At 39.0% G+C, this 20,277-nt stretch overlaps 1 protein-coding gene across 2 annotated transcripts in view; it reads right to left on the bottom strand.

Moving 5' to 3' along the window:
- The window catches only part of EXOC3 (exocyst complex component 3), a 39,939-nt gene extending 27,128 nt beyond the window's left edge, over positions 1-12,811 (bottom strand). The window contains exon 1 of one of the 2 annotated variants that reach the window (XM_020985669.2): positions 12,611-12,811. The gene's annotated coding sequence lies outside the window, so the exon portion shown is untranslated. The remainder of the gene's footprint in view (positions 1-12,610) is intronic. The other variant, XM_020985670.2, reaches the window with a different exon arrangement.
- Positions 12,812-20,277: the final 7,466 nt, after the last annotated feature.

The raw sequence follows: 20,277 nt of genomic DNA, 5'->3' as shown, positions 1-20,277 counted from the left end.
TGGATTATAAACTCTTTGGGTTCCACATGCATATTCATTTCCCTTGTAATAAAGCTAGTTTTCATGTAAGTTCCATGAAATTGTGATTGCCTGTTGACATACTATAACTTCCAAGAGCTTACACATAAAATCATTAAAAATAGGTTTCTGGTTTTTTAAAAGATATCCAAACCTTTGTATTTCTGGCCTTTGAAATCCAAACTATGTGATCTCAGATAGGTCATTTAACCCCTCTGGCTTTCAGGTTCCTCATCTATAAAAAACTGGACTCAATGCCTAAGATCACTTTTGGCCCTAAAATTCCTTGATTCAAATATGAGAACTGCCTTTCAGTAATATTTAATCAGAGAAAGGGAGCAGAACTTTGTAGGCATGATTTGGAAGGGAACCCAAGGGCCAATATAAGACCAAAGTCTACACAAACTATTCAGAAGCAATCTCAGGGAGAAGTAGCCTGGCAAGTCAAACCACCACCACCACCACTCTCACCACTATCTCCCCTTGAAGACTGATTGACACAGTTCAGAACACTGAACCCAAGAGCCTTTGGAATAGCAATGTTTCCAGTCCAGCGCCTATAGCCATCATCCTGACTTTGAGCCCCAAAGCCTTAGAAATATCAATGCCATTTCACATTACACCTATCAGATTGGCCAACATAACAAAACAGGAAAATGATAAATGTTGGAGAAGAGTGGGAAAATTGGAACACTAATACATTGTTGGTGGAGTTGTGAAATGATCCAACCATTTTGGAGAACAATTTGGAACTATGCCCAAAGGGCTACAAAAATGTGCATACCCTTTGATCCAGCAATAGCACTTCTAGGGCTATATACCAAAGAGATCAAACAAATGGGAAAAGGACCCACATCTACAAAAATATTCATAGCAGCTCTTTTTGTGGTGGCAAAGAATTGGAAATTGAGAGGATGCCCATCAATTGGGGAATGGCTGAGCAAGGTGTGGTATACGAATGTAATGGAATACTATTGTGCTATAAGAAATGATGAACAGGCTGACTTCAGAAAAACCTGGAAAGACTTATATGGTCTGATGCTAAGTGAAGTGAGCAGAACCAAAAGGACTTTGTACACAATAACAGCCACGTTATGCAATGACTAATATCGTTAAACTGAACCCTTCTCAGCATTACAAGGATCTAAGACATCTCCAGAGGCCTCGGGATGGAAAATGCTGTCCACATCCAAAGAAAGAACTATGGAAGTCGAATTGCTATCACTTATTTTTACCTTCTGTTGAGTTTTGTTTCATCTTTCTGATGGTTCCTCCTATTGGTTTTAATTTTTACTTACAACTTCACTAATGTGAAAATATGTTTAATAGGAATGTAAATGTAAAGCCTATATCAGATTGTGTGCCGTCTTGGGGGAGGATGGGGGGGAGGAAGGGGGAGAAAAATTTTCAACTCAAAAGCATATGAAAGTGATTGTTAATAAATCAAAATTTAAAAAAGAAAAAATATATATCAATGCCATTCAAACCAAATGAACTGTTTCTAGTCCCCCTAGCCATCACTGAGGGGAGAAATTATTGCAGAGAAGGGATTCACCTTCCTCACTGCCACCAGCAACAAATGCTAATCAACTGCCACCAACAGGTAGCTTAGCACAGTGAGCTTTGGAAGTGGCAATACCTCTCAGACCACTGCTTCTGATTTTAGCCTAGCCCTTACTGCCATCATCTAGAGAAGCAACTCCTCTGGAGAAGCCAGCCATCCCCACCAAGTGCCACACACAGGGCAGACAAGCCAGCACATCTGAAGCAGCAAGGCAGCCTAAGAGAGCTACAGTATGTAGCATATACCAGGCAAGTCCAACTACTACCAGCACCTTCAATCACCAGCTTGCCTCTGATCTTAATGCAAACAGTTCAGGACCTTGAACCCAAGTGTCTTTGGAATAGCAATGCTTCCAACCCTGTACCCAGAGCCATCATCCAGGGAAGCAATGCATACAGAAATGAGCCTGGAAAGTGCTTCTACAGATGTAACGTTATCAGGTATTGAACACTCCCTACCCCCCCAATACACAAAAAGTTCTTGGAACCAAAGTATTTGGAACTGTTAAAAGGTTCAACACCAGAAAGTGACATTATTTTATTGGTGGCAATGACATTAAAAAAGAGGCATTACTATCTGCTATGGACCATGGGACTTTCCTATCTTACTTGCAGCTGAACCTTTCCATGTGGTTGTCTCCCTCATTAAAATGAATGTGAGCTCTTTGAAAGGTAAGACTGTCTTACTTTTCTATCTGTGACTGCTTTGCACATAGCAAGCATAAGCACTTAATAAATGCTTCTTTATTCATTCATGATAACGTAAACACAATTCAGAGGTGGGTTTTCTTCCTATATGGATACAAACTACTGCACCAAAATGGCTATCTCCAGGTAGTTCCCTTCCGCTAAAGAACCAATTTTTCAGTTCTGGCTTCTCAGTAAGACTCTCTTAGAAAGATCTTGCACTATTTTTCAATCCTCCCTCCCCCCCAAAGAAACTAAGGAGATATAAGAAAGGAATATAATTCTCTTTAAGACTAGTTCTCTGTCTCTTCTAGACCTATGATCTACTTCAGGGATCAGACTTCCATGTTCACCCACCATTTCTGCCTAACTCATTTCACAGCCACATTTTGCCTAGATTTCCCAGAACTTCTGGTTATTGATCCATCTTCCCAGGCTGCTTTTAAACTCTACCTCCTCGTTTGGAGCTGTGGTGTGTAATAGAGAGTTCAGAAAGTAGTAAAAGGGGAAAATATTTACCTTGAATTCTTTCTGCTTTTTATGAAAAATGATCTGCTTTGGGTAGGCATATGCCTAGCAGAGTTATTACTAGGTCAAAGTTATACATTGTTTATTAAATTTTTATGTATATTTTCAAATTGCTTTCCAGAATGAAATACCCATTCATAAATACTCCAATTGTGTATTAGTGTTCTGTTTTCCCCTCCAATATTTTTCATTTTTCTAATTTTATATTCATCAATCTAAGGAGTATAAGGTAGAATTTCAGGATAGCTTTAATTTGCATTTTCTAATTAGCAGTAACTTTGGAGCATTTGTTTTCATATTGCTTTGGGTGTTTTCCCCTTGAAAAGCTGCCTGTTCATAAATTTAGAATATTTATTAATGGGAAATAGCTCTTAATTTAAATCTGCTCATCTTGGGAATGAGATCTTAATTCAGGAAAAATATACTGTTACAAAAGGGGTTTTTTTTGCTTAATGTTTTACCTTTTTATTTTGACTTCATTTACATTAAAACCCTTTAAATATTAATTATCAAAATTATTCATTTTGTCTTCTATGATCTTTTCCTGAGAACTTTTTTTGGTCAAGAACAAGGGCTGATAGGTAATTTTTCTCTCCATACTCATCTGGTTTGTTTATTATGACCTTTTATTTCTAGGTCACAGAACTATTTGGAGTTTATTTTGGTATAAGTGAAGTGTTGGTCTGATTCCATTTCATTATGCTGTTCAATTTTTCTAGCAGGTTTTTTCTTAGTCAAATATTTAATCCTTATCCCAGGAGCTAGAGTCTTTTTTTTTTTTTGCTAAAGTCCTAGATATATTTCTTTCTGTTGTTTTACTAAACCTCTTCCACTAACCACCCTCTCCTTTTTAGCCAATATAAAATCATTTTGAGATGTTTCTTTTTATTCAAGTTCTAGATGTGACATTGTGAATTGTTCTTTGCTCATAAAATCCTTCAGTAGTTTGATTACTATGACATTAAACAAATAAATTAATTCAGATGGTATTGCCATTTAAATATTATAAGCAATCAATTTTCCAAAAGTATTTAGGTCTACTTTGATTTCTGTAAACATTTTTTGTAGTTGAATTTATGTAGTTCTTGTGTAAATCTTGGTAAGTGAATTCCCAAATATTTTATACAATCTACAGTTATTTTAAATGGAATTTCTCTGTCTAATTGTTCCTCTGGGTTTTATTGATTCTATGTAGAAGTAGTAATTTTTGTGGATTTGTCTTAAATTGTTAAAGCTTGCTGAAGGTATTATTTTAAGTATTTTAGTAAATTATTTAAAATTCCTTAAGTGTACCAGTACGTCACGTACAAAAAGTGACAATTTTGTTTCTTTTTACCTATTCTTATTTACTCAACTTCTGTTCCATTTCTTATGGTTACACACAGCATGTCTGCCAAATATAAAAAGTGATGTCAATGGACATCTTTGTTTCATACTTGCCTCCATTAGAAAGGCACGCAGAATGGCAGTTTTAGAAATATACTATTTATCATTTTAAGGAAAACTCCATCTACTACTGTTTGCTAGTGTTTTTAATTGAGATGAATGTAGTATTTTGTCAAGAAGTTTTTACGTATCTATTTACTCGTGATTTTTCTTGATTTTGTTATCAATATGGTAAATTAAGCTTCTAATTTTTTTCTAATATTAAATCAGCCCTAGTTTCTGGTATGTTGTTTTAGCCTCTTGATAAGTTCATATCAAAAATGTTTGCAATGATAGTCTTTAAAGATGATTTATCATTTTTATTTCTTCTGAATCTATCTAGTTTGTGGTTCAAGACCATAACTATGTTAAAGAAAGAATTTGTATGATTCTTTTGATAATTTTGAAAGGTTAAAATAATAACACAATTGTTCTTTGAATGTTTGATAGAATTCTGTTATGAATCCATCTGATTTTGTGGTTCCTCTCCATCCCCCCTCTTTGGAAGTTTATTTATGGCTTGTTCAATTTATTCTCTGTAATTGAGTTGTTTAAATTCTCTATATCTTCTTTTAGTCTGAGTATTTTGGGTTTTGTAAATATTCACTAATTTCATTTTAGCTGTCCATTTTACTGGAATATATTTGAGGAAAAGATTTCTAACATCCTTTATTTCTTCAACAGTCATTAAGATTGCTCCTTTCTCATTTTGGTGTTTGTAACTGTCCCTTCTTTTTAATCAATTTTGTTCATGGTTTACTTCTTTTGTTTCAAAAAGCTCCTTGGTCAAAGGATATAAACAGGCAGTTCTCAGATGAAGAAATTAAAGCCATCTATAGTCAGATGAAAAAAAATTTTAAATCACTATTGATTAGAGAAATGCAAATCAAAACAACTCTGAGGTACCACAGCACACCTATCAGATTGGCCAACATGACAAAATAGGAAAATGATAAATGTTGGAGAAGATGTGGGAAAATTGGAACACTAATGCATTGTTGGTGGAGTTATGAAATGATCTAACCATTTTGGAGAGCAATTTGGAACTATGCACAAAGGGCTATAAAAATGTGCATACCCTTTGACTCAGCAATAACTCTGCTAAGGCCATATATCAAAGAGATCATATAAATGGGAAAAGGACCCGCATGTGCAAAAATATTTATAGCACCTCTTTTTGTGGTGGCAAAGAAATGGAAATTGAGAGGATGTCCATCAATTGGGGAATAGCTGAAGAAGTTGTGGTATATGAACATAATGAAATACTATTGGGCTATAAGAAATGATGAACAGGCTGACTTCAGAAAAAATGAAAGACTAGTATGGTCTGATGCTGGGTGAAGTGAGCAGAATCAGGAGAATGTTGCACACAGTAACAGCCAGGTTTTGTGATGACTAATATTGATAGACTTAACCCTTCTCAGCAATACAAGGATGTAGGACATCTACAAAGGCCTCATGATGGAAAATTCTATCCACGTCCAAAGAAAGAACTATGAAGTTTGGAATGCTGATCGAAGCATACTAGTTGCTATTTTTTTTTCTGTTGTGTTTTCTTTCCTCTTTCTGGTGGTTCCTCCTATTGGTTCTAATTATTACTTACTTATATACAGCCCATATCAGATTGCGTGCTGTCTTGGGGAGGAAGGGAGGGAGGGAGGGGGAGAAAAATTTAAAACTAAAAAGCTTATGAAAGTGATGGTTAATAAATCAAAATAAAATATATTTTTATTTTTTTAATTTATTTTATTAATTTATTTTCATTTATCAACACTCACTTCCATATGCTTTTGAGTTTAAAATTTTTCTCCCCTTTCTCCCCACCACCCTCCCCAAGATGTACGCAATCTGATATAGGCTATACATTTACATTCCTATTATTCTCACATTAGTGAAGTTGTAAGTAAAAATTAAAACCAATAGGAGGAACCATCAGAAAGAGGAAACAAAACTCAACAGAAGAGAAAAAAAAAGATAGTGATTCAACTTCCATAGTTCTTTCTTTGGATGTGGATAGCATTTTCCGTCACTAGGCCTCCAGAGATGTCTTAGATCCTTGTATTGCTGAGAAGGGTTAAGTTTATCAATATTAGTCATTGGAAAACCTGGCTGTTATGGTGTATACAACGTTCTTTTTGTTCTGCTCACTTCACTCAGCATTAGACCATACAAGTCTTTCCAGATTTTTCTGAAAGCCAGCCTGTTCATCATGTCTTATAGTTATAGCATGTTGTTGGTGTGCTATAACATGTTGTTGGTGTGTCATAACAGGCTGATGATATGCCATGTTTGTTGGCATGTTATAGCATGTCATGTTGTTTGTGTGTTGTAGCATGTCACACCATGCGATATCGTGCTGTAGCATGTTATCAGCATGTCATGACATGTTATAGCACGTTGTGGCATGTTGTTGTGTTATACTCTACTATATCATATCATGCCATGTGATATCACGTTGTAGCATGTCATGACATGTCATAACGTTGTCAGCCTGTTATAGCGTGCTGTCAGCATGTCACGATATGCTGTTGGTCTGTTGTTGGCGTGTCATAGCATGTTGTCTCTGTTATGCTGTTGTTGACGTCTCATAGCATGTTGTTAGCGTGTTACGGCATTTTGTGCCATGTTATACTGTGCTGCGCTATGCTATATCATATCATATCATGCTATACTATACTACATTACATTACATTACATTACATTACATTACATTACATTACATTACATTACAATACATTACATTATAATTCAAATCCAGCTACTTTGGTTCCAAAACTAACAATTTTTCATGCGCTAACCTGCAATGTAAATGTTTTGGAAGTAATTCTTCCAAAATGATAAAACTTTCAAGTGTCTCACAGAAAATACTGAGGCAAGGAAAGTGACTGAGCCTGATCAGTCCTGAGAAGAGAAAAGAAGAAATGAAGGGCTAGAGAAGTGTGTTGTCTACATAAGATCTTGTTATAAAAAACAGCCAGAATACTGTATATTTGCATTTAGCCTTTGGTAGGAATGTAACAAGTAGACCCATGTAGTGAAAATTGTAGGAAAGGCCTGGAGAAAGATGGAAAAGCACACTATAGATATGAAACCTGCTCAAGGACCATTAAGGAAAGAAGACACTATGATATTTAAGAAGCAAAAGTCATGTAGAATCTGTTTGATCACTAGTGAGAAGAGACATGAGAAAAGAGGAAATAAGAAAGGATAGAAGTTAGATTTTATCAGAACACCATCTTACAAATTTAATATCTACTTTAGGCAAACACTTCCAACTCACACTAGCTAGCAGGACTGGGTCTAGCAGGTAAGGTTCACAGAAGGAAATGACTGCTTCTCTCTACAGGGATCTAGTGATAACAGTGAAGGCTGGGGAGTTTCTAATACTGATTCTCTTGAGTCCCAACCAGGTATGCTCCTCAGTTTGATCAATCAGTTGACATCAATTAGTTTTTATAAAAGGCATATTTACTGAGACTGTCTAGCAAAAAACACACATTATACATCATTCCCCATACCAAGAGTACACTCTCTCCTCTACACATCTATAAACACACTTTCCCTGAGGAAAGTGGGCTCAAATTTAGAGCACAAAGGTAATGAGGCACATATGTAATGCACTATAAGGAGATAAGAGGTACAATATCTGACCAAGGGAGTATTTTTCTCATTTCACAGAGTCCCTACCAAGTTCATTTCAAGGTGAGATATTATTGTCAGATGGCTCCTTTGCTCAGCCGAGCTGTGTCCTTCCTGGAAATATTTTCCAAGCTAAGTATCAATCAACTTTTTAGCTTGATAAAGAAGATTGGTCTTCATATCCACTGGCTTCTCACCAGTCTTGGGTTTTGCTGCTAAAAGCTTTGGTCACCAGATGGACCTATTATAGTTTTGATGGATTTCCTCATCTCATTTGTTAACAGAACACTTCTCTCTAAGAATATTTATTTGCTTACTATCAGTAACGAATCAACACAAAACTAAAAAAAAAAAATGCATCATGGACCCATTGCAGATGAAGGGAAACAGGATAGCTTTCCCAGCTAGCAAACCAGTCATTTCCCATATACCATGAGGAAGCAAAAACTCAAAGTGGTAAAAGGAGAGACCTTATCAGAAGAATGCTGGAGAAGCTTAAATCATCACTAGATCCAATTGTTATTTTCTTGTAAAAAATATTTAAACTTTTAAGTTCCAAAATCTCTCCCTCCTGTCTTCCTTACTTGTTCAGAAGGCAAGAAAAAGAGAAAATTCATTACAAATATGTATAGACGTGCAAAAGAAGTCCACATTAGCCACATTTCAAAATAAGAAAGAAATAAAAGAAATCTTCACTCTAACCCTATTAGTTCTCTTTCTGGAATTATTGTTGGTCATTGTGTTTTTCAGAAATACTACAGAAATTCAAAAGAGATAATTTCCCCCATTTCTTCTCTCACTTTTCTCCCTCTCCCAGTATTTTCTTCTTCCCTATGATTCTATTCTTTTTTTTTTTTTTGACGAGGCAATTGGGGTTAAGTGACTTGCCCAGGGTCACACAGCTAGTGAGAATCATGTGTCCAAGGCTGGATTTGAACTGAAGTCTTCCTGACTTCAGGGCCAGTGCTATATCCACTGCACCACCTAGCTGCCCCTCTATTCTTCTTTTGAGATCATCCAGCAACATGAATTCTCACTCATATTTTTACACTTCTTTTGATGTCCATTTTTCCTATGTAAGAGTATGCTTTGTTTTGCTAGGAAAGTTAGTGTAGTCTAGATTGTAATTCTTGATCATTTGCCTTCTGGAACATTGTATTCCAAGTTCTCTGGTCCCTTAAACTACTGGCTGCTAAATCTTGTGTGATCCTGCTTAAGACTTTATGGTAATGGAATCATTTCATTCTGCTGCTTGTATTATTTTCTCCTTGACCTGACAGCTCTGGATTTTGACTACAATATTCTTGTTCATTTGGGATTTATTTCAGGTGGTTCCCTTCAATTTCCAGTTTGCCCTCTGGTTCTCAAATATTGAAACAATTTTCCTTCACAATTTCTTGAAGTAAGACTTTTTGTTGTCGTTATTCATAGTTTACATGTAGATCAGTGATTCTTAAATTATATCTCCACTGTCGACATTAAGCCAGTTGTTTTTCCTATCATAGATTTCATATATTCTTCTATTTTTAAGCCTATTGACTTTATTTTATTATTTCTTGATGTCTTGTGGAATTATTAGTATTTGGTTAATGCTAAATTATATGCAGTTGTTTTTCTTCTGTTAGGTATTGTATCTCTCTTACCAAGCTGTTATTTTTCTTTTTAAAGTGGCTCTCAATTTTTTCCCACTTTTTTCATTTCTTTCTCTACCACTCTATTTGCTTTTTAAAATCATTTTTAGTGGGACACTCATTAGCTGTTGATGGAATTCTGAACTACCCCAACCATTCTGAAAAGCAATTTGGAACTGTTACACACAAAGAGCTATAAAAACATACATACCCTTTGACCCAGCAAAATTACTACTAAGCCTCTATCCAAAAGAGAAGATAGTCATGGAATACTACTGAGTTATAAGAAATTATGAGCAAGATGGTTTCAGAAAACCCTCAGAACATTTATACTGATTGGTAGGAAGTGAAGCGAGCAAAACCAGGAGAACACTGTACACAATAACAGCAACACTGTAAGGATGATCAACTGTGAAAGATTTAGCTACTCTGAGCATGACAATGATACAAGTAAACTCCATGTAACCCATAATGAAAAATGCTATCTACTTATAGAAAGAATTGATGAACTTTGAGTGCAGATTGAACCAAACTTTTAAAAAATGTTACTCTTTGTATTTTTATGATTTCATGTCATCTGTCTCTTCTTTTACAATATGACTAATAGGGAAATATGTTTTACATGACTCCACAAGTAAAATCAAAATAAAATTACTTGCTTTCTCAAGAAGGAGGGAGGTGTAGGAGGTTGGGAGAAACTTTGAAACCGAAAATTTAAAGAAAGAAAATTAGGTATTATAGCAGATCTGGTACATCCTTCCGGGCACTATGTGATTGTATGATCTCTACCTCAAATTATCTTCTAAAGTAGTTCAGAAGTTCTTGGTTAATCAGTAGTAAATTACCAGGATTTTTCAGGACCATATATTAAATTAGCTATTGCTAAATTATAGGAACAGGAAAACTCAGGAGTTTTGAAAGAATTCAAGAGTAGAACTGTGGAGATGATCAATCAATTACATTACATTTATTGTCAGTCAAAACATATAATCTGCTACACAACTGGTTATTACTGGAAGGTGGCAAATTGCCACTGTCTCCTTTTCATAAGAGAAAATTCATTTATATGCTCTGACTTAATGGGCACTGGGAATAGTTATTCTTCACCTTCTCAGCCACCCACCTAAAGTACAGTTGATATTCCAAAATTGGAGATTAATTTCCTTACCTTAGAACTTTGTATCAAGTCAAAATGCAAAAAAAATTGGGAGAAGTAATATGTTTTAATCAGTTATTTGCAGCAAATCATGAAGTGCTTCTACTCATTTCCTTTTCTGAGAGTAGGTTTTGATAGGAAGTAGAGGAAATGTTAGGGTTGCTAGCATAAAAACATAAACAGGCAAGGGGTATATAAAAAAGGAGACTGAGATGCAAAAGACAAGCTTCCCTTACTTTTTATTTCTGCCTTGGGCTGGCCCTAGTTCCACCCATTAGGATTTGAGGAGCCCTTTGTAATTTCAGATTTGTGGGATCCTTTTCTAAGGAAAACGAGTGGAATCTCTGATAACAAGTAGGGTCACTTAAACACTGACACATATAACCGCACTAGTGGGAAAGCAATATTTTCTAGAAGGGACAGCTTCATGGAAAGGAAAAAGCTCTCAGAAAAGAAAATGAGGAGAAATGCTTTGATGCTTCGCTGCAAATGATTGATTAAAACATGATATAGGGGCAGCTAGGTGGCTGAGAAAAGGGAGGAGAATAAATGGAGAATATTCCCAGTGCCTATTAAATCAGATTACAGAAATGTCTCCCTATATCTAAGACTCGCTCTGAAAAGAAGTCAGTGGTAATTTGCCACCTTTCAATAATAACCAATTTGGCTTAAAATCCTGGCCTTACCATTTACTGGCTGTGTGTGACATTAGAGAAATTTAACTTTTCGGGGCCTAAGTTTATCTGTAAAAACATGGAGATTGGTAGATGATCTCCAAAGACTTTTCCAGCTCTAAGATTCCAAGTCATAGCTATAGAATCATAAAATAATAGAACTGGAACATATCTTAGAGAATATCTAGTCAACCCACCTCATTGCAAATATGAGGAAACAAGGCCAGATCCCTCAAACAACTTCCAAAGCTAGTTGATGGAAGAGCTGACCCTACAACCCAGGTTTCCAGCATTTCCAATCTAGTGCCCCTTCTGATCAGATCTTATGATTATCGTCACTTATGACAGTCAGTACTGTCAGGTAACAAGAACGTATGAAACACCAACAATGAGCCAGGAACTGGGCTAAGTGGGGATACAAAGAAAGGCAAACACAGGCCCCCAAGAAGCTCACATTCTGATGGGGGAGACAACATGCAAATAACTACGTACATACAAGATATATGCACTGTAAATGGGAGGTAAAGGCAAGGCACTAGCAGTGGTGGCCAGAAATAGCCTCTTGGAGGTGGGATTTCAGAGAAGTCCAGTCTCCCTAATTTTTTTTTAAGTCCTCTGGGGAAATGACCGAAACCCGAGGATATAATCTACTTAGAATAACCAAAAGCCTAAAGGACAGAGAATAGCCTAAAGACGGTAAAATAAGTGCCTGAAGCTGAAAAGCCCCGCCCCCCTTCCCCGTCCCCCCCTCCCCCCGGCCTGAGAGCGCACACCAAATCTCTTCTGAGCAGTGAAATGATTTGCCCCAAATCTGCCACCTGTTAAAATTTCCCTAATCTGGGTCATCCTGGAGAGCAGCTGCAGAGGAAACCCAATCCGGACATGGGTCAGATGTTACAAAGGCTGAAACCACAGGGGTCCCCGAGGTCCCCGGCAACTCCATGGCCTCGGAGCCCCTACCTGAGACCCACCCCAGGAGGCCCCCAGACCCCGCAAGAGCTTCCCCAGAGCCGGAGGCAAGCAGAAGGGCAAGGCCGGGGACGGGCTGGACACGGCCGGGCCTCCCCCTTCGGATCCGGCCCCTCGATGACCTGGACTGGCTAACTCGGGGACGAAGGACTGGAGGCCCGCAGGCCTGGAGCCGCCGCTGCACCTGCCGGGGCGAGGGCCCCGGACCCCACGGAGGATCCTCAGGCTCCGAGCGCCGTTAGCTCCCTCAGCCGTCCCCCGATTCTCCGACCCCGGCCCCGGTGCCGGGCCGATAGCTCGGGCCTCACTCCGGGCCGTACCTGCTTCGGGGCGGGGCTGCGCGGCCGATACTCGCCTGTCGGAGGCACCCGACACCGAAGTTCGGCCCCCGGGAGGCTCCGAGCTGGGCGCCCCACCACACCCCCCCAAGGCCCGGCCAAACCGCTGCGGTCACGATCTGGAGGTCTCTGCCCCCTCCCCGACCGCCAAAGACGTCCGCTTCCGGGATCACCGCCAAGACCGGAAGTGGGCACGCGGCGCTGGGTGACGTGATACGGGCCGTTCTTCCGGTCCGCCGGAGTGAGGTGGATGCCAGACAGACAGCTGACGGTTGCCGGGGCGACGGCGGGCGGTTGCCGGGGTGATGGCGGATTGTTTGTCTGTCGGCCTGTAAAGGGAGAGGCTGAGGTTAGTTGACCGCAAGCTCTGGAGAGAGTAACCCGGGCGGCAGTCTCCGTGCCGCTTCACCTCCGCTCAGTGCGCTTCGGCCAGGCCTCAGCACTTTCTCCTCTCCACTCGCGCAGCCCCGCCCTAATTGATGCCTCCATGGTCTCTCATCTGAAGCAGTATTCATTCAGGTGGTGACAAAAACTAGCAGCAAAAGGCAGGGGCCGAGCTAAACTTGGCCATGCAACTTTGGACATCGTTCTCTGCCCTGCCAGTTTGGGTTAATTTTATGCAGAATCAGTAAAATTCTCCTTATTTCATGCTGGGTGATCAGTGCTCGCACTCCCCCCTGCCTTGACAGAGGGTTTTCAGAAGAAGTGATCTGCCCATTCCAAATGCCTAGAGATTGAAAGGACAGCGCCATAAGGCCAAGGAATGGTGGTCCCAAGAGTTCCCTTCTGCCCCAGATGTCTGGTCTAGAAAAATCTAAATGAAAGGCTCTGAGTAATACCACCCATCCAAAAAAAGTCTCTGCTAATTGTGACTCTAAGACAGAACACACCTTGTCTCAACATCCCCCTCCCCACTTGTCAGGCTGCTTCTTCCCCTTTCACTCACCACTTTGGTACATGTAGCTACCAGCCTTGGCTTCATTCTCTGGGCTAAGGTTTCCTACCAGCTTTTTAACCTTTACCACCCTGGTTGAAAAGGAAATCCAGGCTACATGCTAGAGACAGTTCTGTTCTGTGTTCTGAGGCCAGAATGGATCGGGAGCTATCCCCACATATCCAGGGGCTCTTTTTAAGGTTGACATCAAGACAAGTGCATGATTACTTTAAGGCTGTAGATGGGAATCAATGTAATGAGGGTAAAAGTGTGGTCTACAAACTGGGATATAAACACTATAATATATATGTATATATAGTGTGTATGTATATGCACATATATGATAGTAATATAAAGTAATACTTTCTAAGATATATGCTTTTAATATGTAACTTTAACAGTTTCTTCATCTCTTAAGTGTAGACAATCAACTCTCACAAGCCTTTAAGAGCTGACTCCAGTTCACCATCTATAGGCACTTAATAAATGTGTATTGACTATTGATTAATATGAGTAACTGTTCTAAGTGAGGGTACTGCAAAAGCCCATCAAACTGGGTCTCTTTGAGACTGACACACAAGCCCTTCTAATTATCCATTCACCCAGATGCTGTTGCTGTGCAGTCAGAATGTAGCTCACAGCAATGTAGCTCTGGTTGACTCTTGAAAGCAGCTCACCAGAATACCAAAGCCGCTGCAGGTCCCCTTCTTTCCCTTCTGAAGCCAGAGCAGAGCAGCAAACTCTGACGTGAAGCTTCACCTTTCCCCACCACTAGGTGGTGCTGAAGGGCAATTGGTGCTCGCTGGCGCTCTTGACCAATGAACACGAGTCTTTCCAGCCAATCAGGAACCAGTCAACTGAAGCCTATCATCTGACTGCTTCTTAACTGCCTCAGTTCAGCCAAGCAACTGTTCCATCTTCTGCTCTTTGAAATTCCTTTGACAGATTCTTTTGCAACCCACTTTCTCTCCATAGTGGGTTCTCTCTTCATAGTGAGTCCAGTAATGGTCCCCTGATTGGAAACTGCTCCCTTTTCCTTAAAAAAAAAAAGGTTGTTGAGTTGTTTCTCTGTAGTGTCCAACTCTTTGTGACCCCATCTGGAGTTTTCTTGGCAAAGATGCTGGAATGGTTTGCCATTTCCTTCTCCAGCTCATTTTACAGATGAGGAAACTAAGGCAAGCAGGGTTAAATGACAGCTCCCCAAATTTCCCCTATCAAATTGATAGCCCTTTTAAAAATTATGCCTATGTCTCCAAATGTTTATATGATTACCCATTAATTGTTCTTTAGTTTTAAAACGGGCAAATTAATCGATTATCTTAATGCTTTGGAGATCTGAAGCCTTTATCATGTTCCTCAATCTCTTTAGTGTCCTTGAAACTGTTTCATTATATCCAGATTTATCTAATAAAAAAACTTTCTGTCTCTATAATATTAAACTATTCTCAGATGAATCTGGCATTCTGTATCATTGTCAAAAATGTCTATCTTTGTTTAACAGAACTTTTTATCTCCAAAACTTTTCAGATACCATCTAACATTGTTTCTTTACACACGTTAGCAGTGTGTATTTTTTTAAAAGTTCTTTTGTTACATCTATTAGTCATCAAAATATTCATGACAGTGGCAATATTATATATCCTTAGACTACATAAATCTCTTCACACTTTTTCTGTCCCATTCGTCACTAACTTGCTCCATTTATCTTAAAAACAGAAACCAAGGGAAACATTCAAATATGAAAAACAAACAGGTATATGAGGCCTGTACCATATATAAGGCTGACTTCAAATTAAGTGCATGGTCATTTTAAGACTGTAGATGGAAGTGTGTGTGTGGAGAGGTTGGAGGGGGGATATTGGGGTACTGAGCTTTACTTTTAATGCTCTGGATACCATGCCTCTCCTAATATAGCATGAGATCAAGTTAGGGTTTTTGTTTTCGGTTTGATTTTTGGTTTTTTGGGGAGGGTTGTTTGTTTCTATATTGTACTATTAAGTGCAGTCTTAAAGCAGTGGATAGAACCCTGGGCTTGGAATCAGGAAGACTCGTCTTCATGAGTTCAAATCTGGCTTCAGACGCTTACTACTTGTGTGACCTTGGCCAAATCACTTAACCCTGTTTGCCTCAGTTCCTCAAAATGAGCTGGAGAAGAAAATGGCAAACTACCCCAAGTATCTTCACCAAGAAAACCCCAAATGCGGTCACAAAGAGTTGGACACAACTGAAACGACAGCAGAGCAACAAGTGCTGTCTTATATCCCACAGGGACAGTGCTGCTATGAAGATGAGACACCCAAGTAGCTATTATGCCAAGTTCACAAGTTGGTGATGTCTTTTGATATCAGGACATGGACAGACCAGGTCCAGCACAGCATCTGATTTCAAGATTCTTGCTCTTCTGTCTCCTTCTTCTGAAACTTTGCTGGGCTGCTATTGCTGAACTAAGCAGTTCAAGATGTGGATATTAGAAAGACTGTTGAGAGCTGAAAGTAATTTTTGGTGCACCATATCAGGACATTTCCCTATCCTCCTGCCTCTGTTCCAAGTGAGGCATTATGGGCAAAATATTAAAATAAAGATTGCAAACTTCCATAATATGTGATTTTAGATTATTAGTTTTCTCACATTTTTTTCTTTCACACACTCCCAAAAAACAAGTTTCAATCATCACTGATAAGATTTGAAGCCTTTTCACATTTACTCTATCTACCCTGAAAGCCAACAATGAGAAATGGTTCTCATAGAATTTAATATAAATTAAAGATAAGTAGTAGGCTTTCCCAAGAAATAGGGGGCTACAAAAAAAGAACCAGACTATGGAGATGTAATTTTCTTCCTAACTACAATAAACACTTATCTATTCTAAGGGTGGACATCAAATTCCAATATAATTCTTAGCTAAGCTAGAGCTGCACAGGCATAGAAAGCGACATTGAGTAGTGCCAGCAGACAAACTGGCAGAGTACCCTTGGTTGATCAAGAATCTTGCTGTAGAGAGCAGCAACACCTAAAAAAATGGTTCCCTAAACCAATGTGTGGAATTGGTGTTTCATAAAAGTCCTGCATTAGATTTCCTGTGAACCTTCTAGCTAGCTTCTAGATTTCTACCTCTATGCTTTCAACTTGTAAAAATTGCAATGTTGAAATGAAAGAAAAAACAAAGTCTCAAGGCTAAGTAAGACTTCTGAGTCTACTGACATTTTCTTGCACATTGAAAAATAATGAAATATTTGATCCAACTATATCCAACTATGCAAGGATGAGACTACTTAACAGAATAGATGCATTCCTGAAAAGTCTGTCATAAAGCAATAAATTAAAGTATTCCCCCAGTAATTACATTATAAAGTTGTAGATGTGTTATCACAAATGAAATTTGGCTACAAAGATTAAATAAGAGTTATACTTAAGGAAGTCATGACACCAAAGAATTTTATTGCTGAAAGATACCTTAGAAATCATCTTTTCCAACCACCTCATTTTACAGATGAGTAACTGAGGCCTAGAGAAATTAAGTTGCTTACCCATGTCCTGACACAACCTATGTTCCTTTGGGCAATTCAGTTAACCTCCATAAGCGTCAGTCTCCTTATCTGTAAAGTGAGTAGGTCGGCCTTTGAGATTTTTTCCAACTATAAATCAAATCCATAATCTTATGTTCAAACAGCCTAATGAGGAATAAGTCCCTGACAGTGGAAATTCAAGCAAAGGCTAATCCTTATTGTCAGGGATGCTCTCAAAGGTATCTATGTTACATTTTTGTGGTACCTTATCATTAAAATGGAGTTTGTGTCCTTTTATTATGTCGTCTCTCAACAATCTTGTAAGGTTGATAGTTAATTATTATTATCCCAGTATTCTGGAGGAGAAATGAGACTCAGTAAGATTTTTTTTCAATGAATATTTATTAAGTGCTTCCTATATACTATATGCTAAGTGTTGGACATACAAAGATAAAAAGGTCGATGAATCCACGTTATATTTTCAGGGAAGGTGGTAAACAGGTACACTAGTTAAGCATAAGACAAGGTAAGCAATGATGGAGCAAAGGAGAAAAGAAAATAAAACACAATAAAAATATTTGAGAAGGAAAAGAACACTTAAGCTGGAAATACCAGGGAGGGCTAAAACCCTAAGTTGGACCCTGGGCTGAAGAAAGATAAAGATGTAGAAAGGTTGAGATTACTAAGGAGAACATTTCAGGCATGGGGAAAGATCTACGCAGATACATGGAAGCAAGATATGAAGTGTTAAGTTCAAGAAATAGCTCATAGCCAAGAACAGCTAGTATTTTGCATACTCAAAGGGGATGTGAAATAAAGTTAGAAAGCTGGTTGGAGCCAGACTATAGAAGTCTTTAATTGTCTGACCCAGGAGTTTTTACTTTATCCTAAAGATAACAGGAAACCACTAAATGATTTTTAGCAGACTAAATGATCAGAACCTGCTGTGTGTGAAGGATATATTGGAAAGAAAACAGACTGGAAGCAGGGAGACCATTAGGTGGTATAATAAGACCAAGACCTACCAGGATTTTCCCCTCCTTCCACAATATGGGTTAAACTAGTTTTTCCCTAAAAGGCAACAGATCTGTCCTCTGCACTTGATGGGCCCAGGAGGGAGAAGGCAGGACACAACCATTTCTTAAGTGCCTATTATGTGCCAGGCACTGTGCTAAGTGATTGACAAATATTATCCTCACAACAATCCTGGGAGGTAGGTGCTACTATTAATCTCATTTTACAGTTGAGCAAATTGAGGCAAACAGAACTTGAAGCGACTTGCCCAGGGTCACATAAGTGTCTGAAGCTAGATTTGAAATCAAGACTCCAAGACTAGTGCTCTACCCACTGAACAACCTAGCTGTCTCTTGAGTCAAGGTTCAGGTGATACTTCCTTTGTCAAAGTTTCCTGGCAGCCTCTGACCATACTGATATGGCCTCCTCATCTTGTCAGGGCATAAAAAAAGGACCATCCATATGGAGCTGGCTTGGCAAATGTCCTAACATCATGCAAGTCACCACACCCTCCCTTGCACACCCGACATGTTTCCACATGGAGAGAGATAAGACTAAATCAACCAGAACCTTCTTGAATGCCCTTTGTATGCTGCTTAAGTAAACCTCCTTTTGTCTTAATGATCTATGAGTGCCTTATTTTGTCCCAACATCAGCTGAACTAAGAGGCTGGCCTAAGTGAAGCTGGCCCCTAAAAGGAGGCTATTACAGTAGACCAAGAAGGAGGTGATAATGGCTTCAACTAGAAATGGTAGCAGTATGAGTAGAAAGAGGGGAATAATGGATAGAGGAGATGTTGTGGATGTAGAATTGCGAGAACTTGTCAACTGGCTGCATTGGGGGAGAGGAATTAGTGGTAAAGGAGAAGGAAATAAAGGATGACTCAGATTTGGAAACTAGATTATTAGGAAGATGGAGGTGCCATAAACAAGAGGAAAGCTCGCAGAAGGGATATTTTGTTTTTTGTTGGGCTTTTTTTTTTTCAGATGTGTGGGGGGTGGAATTCATTCAGTGCCTACTATGATTAGGCACAGGGAAGATGATGAGTTTGGGATATCTAGCAGGCAGTTGGAGATACAGGAATGAAATTCAGGAGACAGATTAGGGCTGGACTCTTGAGAGTCATATGCAGAGAAGTTGTAATTGAACTAATGCAAGCAGATTAGATCAGGAAATAAGAGAGGGTAGAGAAAGAACAGTGACTGGGGCTGAGCATTGGAGAGACATCTACATGTAGCAGGTAGCCAGTAGATACAAAGGACAGTTAAGCGGCACAGAGGATAGAATGCCAGGCCTGGGGTCAGTAAGACCTGAGTTTGAATCTGGCCTCAGACACCTTCTAGCTGTGTGACCTTGGGAAAGTCACTTAATCCCATTTGCTCACCTGTTTCCTCACCTGTAAAATGAGCTGGAGAAGGAAATGGAAAACCACTCCAGTATCTTTACCAAGAAAATCCCAAAAGGAGTTATGAACAGTCAAACACGATTGATATAAACAGTATAAGAGACTAAAACAGTCACACCAGTAGGAGGAGAACCGCTGGTTAAATGCCTTGTGCAGGATCACAAGCGGAAGAGCAAAGATTTGAGCCCAGGTCCTCTGACACCTAGTGCTTTTTCAATTACATTATCATACCTAGATGTGATAAGCATGCCTGGACATACTGGAACCAGTTCAAACTGGCTGGTGGTGGTTACATTTTCTGAGTGAGCTTTTACACCTCAGAAGACTGCACATGTATTGTTATGTTGATTGTCTAGACTAAAGAAAGTGATGGGAAAATGTTAATAATGTAGATTAAATATAAAAATATGTTGTATTTGGCAGGTAGATGGTGCCATAGTGCAAAGAACACTGGGCCTTGAGTCAGTCAGGAAGATCCAAATTCAAATGTGGCCTGAGATGCCTACTAGCCTACTAGCTATGTGACCCTGTGCAAGTCACTGACCTCTGTTTACCTCAGTTTTCTCATCTGTAAAACAGGGATAATAATAGCAATAGCCTCCCTGGGTTTTTGTGAGGATCAAATGAGACAATATTTGCAAAATGCTTAGCACAATACCTGCTATATAGTAAGCGCTATATAACATGCAAACTGTTTGTTTTTTTAGAGCGGGTTGTTAAACATCTACCAGCATACCCTTGCCTGATTTCATTCCCATAGCGCTAGATAAATGTTTCTTTTTGCCCTGAA

This window comes from Phascolarctos cinereus, unplaced genomic scaffold (assembly GCF_003287225.1).
Source record: "Phascolarctos cinereus isolate Bilbo 61053 unplaced genomic scaffold, phaCin_HiC Scaffold_4;HRSCAF=312, whole genome shotgun sequence".
NCBI lineage: Eukaryota > Metazoa > Chordata > Mammalia > Diprotodontia > Phascolarctidae > Phascolarctos > Phascolarctos cinereus.
This window is presented reverse-complemented; position numbering and strand designations above follow the sequence as displayed.